This window comes from Dromiciops gliroides, chromosome 2 (genome assembly GCF_019393635.1).
Source record: "Dromiciops gliroides isolate mDroGli1 chromosome 2, mDroGli1.pri, whole genome shotgun sequence".
In the NCBI taxonomy this organism is placed as follows: domain Eukaryota; kingdom Metazoa; phylum Chordata; class Mammalia; order Microbiotheria; family Microbiotheriidae; genus Dromiciops; species Dromiciops gliroides.
The window spans coordinates 398,687,534-398,693,533 of NC_057862.1; the positions used below are offsets into that span (position 1 = coordinate 398,687,534).

A 6,000-nucleotide genomic window follows, 5' to 3' on the forward strand; every position below is an offset into this window, starting at 1 on the left:
CACTGCCTTTTCTGTCATACTTGCAAGGAACTAGAGTGTGACAGTGAGGCATAAAAAGCTCCATATTTGGAGCCATGTCTCCATAGAGAGAAGAGAAAAAGAGATCTTCATAAAGAGATCTCATCTGGAAAATAAGGGGGTTAGACTAGATGGCCTCTTCGAGGACCTTCTTCCATCTCTATACCTGAGATCCTGGGATCCAGATCATAAAGAAGGAAGCAGATTGATATAATTGGAAGAGTTCGGTGACTGCAAGTGAAGGTTGAAGATGACATCAAGGTTTCAAGCCCTAGTGACTGAGAAGATGGTGGTTCTCTCAAGAATGATATAAGAAGTTTGGTGGATAGGAAGATTTTAGGGGAAAGAGGAAAGAGGATGACTTCTGTTTTGGAAATGTTGACGTTGAAATTCCCATGGACACCTAGGTCAAGATGTCCAAGAACACATAAGACTTGAGGTATGAAGAGAGATTGGGTCTGGATGAATCATTCTGGGAACTCATGGGAGCTGATGAGATTTCCAAAAAATATAATATAGAGGAAGAAGAGGGTCCAGGATATAGCCTTGGGGGATACCTGCAAATAATGGACATGATGTAGATGAAGAATTAGCATGGGAAACTGAACAGAAATCAGGTAGAAAAAGAATTGGGAGAGAATAGTGTCATGAAAATTTAGAGAGAAGAAAATATCCAAAGGTAGTGGACAATTTGAGAAGGATAATGGACAATTTCAAAAGTTGCAAAGAGGTTAAAGAATATAGGTACTTTAATAACTCTTTGGGCATAATTCTAGATTGTTCTCCAAAATTTTTGTATTATTTTATAATTCTACCAATAATGAATCAGTGTCCCAATTTTTCCATATCCGCTCCAACATCTGTCACTTTCCCCTTCTATCATTTTAGCCAATCTGGTAGGTGTAAAATGATATCTCAAGGTTGTTTTAATCATCATTGCTCTAATCAATAATGATTTAGAGCATTTTTATATGACATTAAATTGTTTTAATTTCTTCATTAGAAAACTGTTCATATCCTTTGACCAGTGATCAATTGTGAAATGACTCATATTCTTATAGATGTGACAAAGTTCTTTATATATTTTAGATATGAGAGCTTTATCTGATAAACTGTCTACAAAAATTCCCCCCCCCCCAGTTTTCTGCTTTCCTTCTAATCTTGGCTATGATGGTTTTATTTGTACAAAACCCTTTTAATTTAATGTAATACCCTTGGACCCAGCAATACTTGGTTGACTTCCAAAGATGATTAGGGGAAAAGAACCTAAATGTCCTAAAATGTTTATAGTAGCTCTCTTTCTGGTGGCAAGGAACTGAAATTTGTGGGGATGCTCATCAATTGGAGAATGCTTAACAAGTTGTGGTATATGATTATGATGGAATACTATTGTGCTATAAGAAATCATGAGCTCAATGATTTTAGAAAAAACATGGAAAGATTTGCACAAAATAATGAAGAGAGAAATGAGCAGAACCAAGAGAACACTGTATATAGTAATAGTAATATACTTTAAGAACAACTTTGAGTGAATAAGTTATTTTGTCTATTATAAATACACAAATTAACTATAAATGATAGATGAAGAAAGATACTATCTGCGTCCAGAGAAATGGCTGGTAAATAAAAGTATGTATAAAATAATTTTACATATGTATATGTGTATATACATACATAAACACATATATAAATATCCCTATTTGTATCTAATGGTAGCCATCTCTAGGATGGGGGGGAAGAACAATAATAAATGTACTTGATAATTTTGTTATGTATTTGAAAGGAAAAACAAGTTGTGTATAGTAGATTTGCAATTTCATCTCCAGTCATCTTTTTTTTTAATTATACTATGTCATGGAACTGCTTTTATTATTCCACAAATTAAAAATAAAATGTTGAAAAGTTGCAGAGGGGCAGCTAGGTGGCCCAGTGGATAAGGCACCAGCCTTGGATTCAGAAGGAACTGAGTTAAACCCAGCCTTAGACACTTACTAGCTGTGTGACCCTGGGCAAGTCACTTAACCCCCATTGCACTGAAAAAAAAAAAGAAAGAAAGAAAAGTTGCAGAAAGGTGAAGAAGGAAGAGAACAGCTCATTAAATTTAGTAGTCAAGATCACTGGGAACATTGGAGAGTTAAATCCACCAAATTTATGAAGCATCTACTAGGTGCAAGGCACATAAAAGCAGCCTAGCCTCAGAGTCAGGAAGACTTGAGTTTAAGATCAGCCTCAAATATGTGCTGGCTATGAGATCCTGGCTAGGTCCTAATCTCTAAATGCCCCAGTGAACTCTCTAAAACTGTAAATTGTAGGAAAGGTGCTGAGAGAGGGAATCATTCTACAGGGATCTCTAGGAAAAAAAATGTACAAGGCACTTTGCTAGGAGCTGGGGATATCTTGTACTCTCTGTCCTCAGATTGCTTGACATTTAATGGGTAAAGACATGTAACTAAATACTTGTCATCAAAGGAAGAATGAGGTAAATTCTGAAGAGAAGTCCAGGCAAAGTACTATGAAAAATTTGAGGAACTAGAGATCATATCAATTTAGCCAGACTTTGGTGTAGGGGAGGTGTCTCAGGAAAGGCTTCATTAAGTAAGGAAGGACCTGAGTTAGGAGTTGGGAGAATGAAGGTGGGAGATGGGAGGGATGTCAACAAGTGGAGCTGGGTAAGTCACTTTCCTTCTATGGGACTCAGTTTCCTCTTCAGTAAAAAAAAAAAAAAAAGGATGTTGGGTCACATAATCTCTGGGGTCTTTTCCAGCTCTGATGATACTGTGAGTGGGCAGTCCTGAAGAGGCAGCATGAATCGGAAACGAGCAGATGAGGGGAGCGACAGTCAGCAAAGAGCATGTCAACACCTCAGCTAAGCACGCTCATCAGCTTCTGTCCTGCCTTGATGAAGAATCTTGTTAACATTTAGTCAGCCTTCTATTTAGAACGACTGTATCTCAACTGGTATTTTCACTTGGAACTGGCATTCCTGTTTGCAGATGGGAATCATTTTGAAAGCCATGCTCTGAAGGCTTCTATCATAAATAAACCCAGTGGCTCCCCTGGGATGTGAAAAGTTAGACAAAGTCATTTCAGCTGGGAGGAAAGGTCAGGGGCAGGCAGGTGGTGGCCCCTGGAGTCCTGGGTGAGGAGAGGCAGGGGGAGGGAAGAAGAACATGTTGCTCTCATAGTTCTCAGAGATCCCAGGTATAGACACAGCATTTTCTCAATGCCCAGCTCTGTTCTAGAGAACTCATCTCCATAGAAAGGCAATGTGTTGCAGTGGAAAGGACTGGCAAGGTGCCTGGACTCTGGAGCTGACTCTGTGGCTAAAATTTTGTAGAATTTGGGGTTCTAAGCAGGTCTGACTTTCTACATAAAATTAGAGTTTGACTAAATAGCTTCTGAGGCCCCTTTATTATGGCATTAAGAGCTCTGGCCTTAGAGAAAGGAAGACATGGGTTCAGATCCCATCTCAGATGCTTACTAGGTATGTAATCCTGGGTAAGTCTCTAAACTTCTATCAGCCTTAGTTTTCTCATCTGTAAAATGGAAATAATAATAACTACAAGACTTACCTGGCAGGATAGTTGTGAGGCTCAAATAATATAATGTCCTTAAAGCACTTTGCAAACTTTAAGGCACTTTAAAAAAGTTTCATCACCATCTCTTAGGATTGCTATGAAGACCAAATGTGATAACATATAGAAAGCACTTTGCAAACCTTAAAGCACCATATAAATGCCATTTAAAAATTGTTATTATTATTATTTTATAGTTTTAACACTGTGCAAAGAAATAGTGAAAAGACTTTCCCAACTCCTGTCCTCCCAAGGACCTCACCATGACCACAAAAAGAAAGAAGTGAATGGGGGGAAATAAATAGGGATATACTTCACAGATGTTTGAAAATTTCTACTGTGTTCAAGGCATCCTTCAAGGTCCTGGAGGAGATCTGGAGTTTAGATGACTGGTCTTAGTAGCCTTACAGTCTAGTAGGGGGATATGGCACAAACAGGGAACACTGTAATACACAATAGAGCAATGGAAAACAATGGGCTGTATGGGGCAGATCATTCCTTTAGTAGCAGAAGGGGAGGCTTTAAGGAGGAGATGACATTTGAGTTGGGCTTTAAAGGATATGTAGGTGTTCTGAATCTCTCTCTCTCTGTCTCTCTGTCTCTGTCTCTCTGTGCATGCAAGTGTGTGCACACATAAGTCAATTCTATCTCAGAGGTCCTATTTATTCTCAGATATTGTAATCAGGCCTGACTCGCTGATCAGTTTAGTTTCTTGGTATCTCTGAGCTTACTTCCTTAGTAGCCTGATGACCTTTCATTTCCCAGGCACAGGATTTAGAACTGGAGGCTGTAGGAAGTGTGAGAAGCAGCAAGATATGGCAAAAAGAATGTTGGACTTGACCTCAGGAGAATTGGAATCCTGGGCCCAGGCACTCATTATAGCTGTGTGACCCTGGGATAGTCATTCTATCTTCATGATCCTCCATTTTTCTGTATGCAAAATGGGCACGATAATGCCTACAATGCCTACCTAACTAGGTTGTTTTGAGAAAAACACTTTACAAACCTTAAAGAGCTATAGAAATATAAATTATTCTTTTTTAAAGTAATAAACATTTTTATTTATAGTTTTTGGTTCCAATTTTTATTACTCATTCCCTCCTTTTCCTCCCCCTTCCTTGAGGTGGTAAGTAATCAGATATAGGTTATAAATGTACGAAAATGTAAAACATTACCATATTATTCATTTTTTATAAAAAAACTTGAATAAAAGAAAAAAATGAAAGAAAGTGAAAAATTGCATGCTTTAGTCTATGTTCCATCAATATCAGTTTTTTCTTTGGAGGTGGACAGTATGTTTCATCAATAGTCCTTTGGGATTGTCTTGGATCATTGTATTGTTGAGAATAGTTAAGTCTTTCACAAGTCTTCATCAAACAATATTGCTATATTTGTGCACAATGTTCTCTTGGTTCTGCTCACTTCACTATACATCAGTTCATACAAATATTTCCAGGCCTTTCTGAAATCATCCTGCTTGTCATTTCTTATGACAGAATAATATTCCATCACCATCATATACCACACCTTGTTTAGCCATTCCCCAACTGATGGGCATTCCTTTGATTTCCAATTCTTAGCCACCACAACAGAGCTGCTATAAATATTTTTGTACAAATAGGTCTTTTTCTCTTTTTGGGGATGTCTTTGGGATCTAAACCTAGTAGTGGCATTGCTGGATCAAAGGGTATGCAACCTAAAGGAAGTCTAGAGATCACCATCTAGTTTAATTCATTCTTTTAAAAAGATGAGCAAAATGGTAGTCATACAGATAGTCAGTCTTAACTGCCCAAATCCTGTTCACTTTATTTTTAGCCTCAGACATTGGTTCTTCATTGTAACCCAAGCAGGCTCCTATAATTTTATAAAATAAAGGTGGGGGAGGGAGAGAGAAAGAAAGAGAGAGAGAGGGGGAAGGGAAAGAGGGAAGGAGGGAGGGGGGAGGAGAGGGGGAGAGAGAGACAGAGAGAGAGAAAGTAATGAAGAAATTATCCATGCTCTTGCTCTGGGGGATGCTACCAGACCTTCTGTCCCAATTCAGGGAAGAAAGCTCTCTTAAGGAGGCAAGGACCAGTATTGTAAGGTTCATGATCAGAAGCCCAGGATTTAATCCAACAGAACCACCTTCACTTTCAGTGTAGCTCTTTCTGCTTTTTGAAATTATTGACATCTTTTGTTTTCACATCATCTTCATTTTTGAATAAATATGTGCTTCCTTCTCTACATAGTCACAAAGAATCAAAAAAGAAAAAAGGCAGTCTAGCAACACAAACATGTCAATTGAGTAATATTATATACAATGTTCCCCACCCAAATAAAGTACCCCCTCCTGCAAAGAGGGTGAAAGGTTCATTTCCTCCTTTATTTTTCAAAGTCAAATTTGGTCATTATAGTTAGATTCTATTTA

General features: G+C 38.1%; 1 long non-coding RNA gene across 1 annotated transcript in view; it reads left to right on the forward strand.

The window, feature by feature from the left end:
• Positions 1–2,899, forward strand: part of LOC122739738 — a 118,504-nt gene extending 115,605 nt beyond the window's left edge. Inside the window, exon 3 of the long non-coding RNA XR_006354674.1 lies at positions 2,783–2,899. This is a non-coding gene — a long non-coding RNA (uncharacterized LOC122739738). The remainder of the gene's footprint in view (positions 1–2,782) is intronic.
• Positions 2,900–6,000: the final 3,101 nt, after the last annotated feature.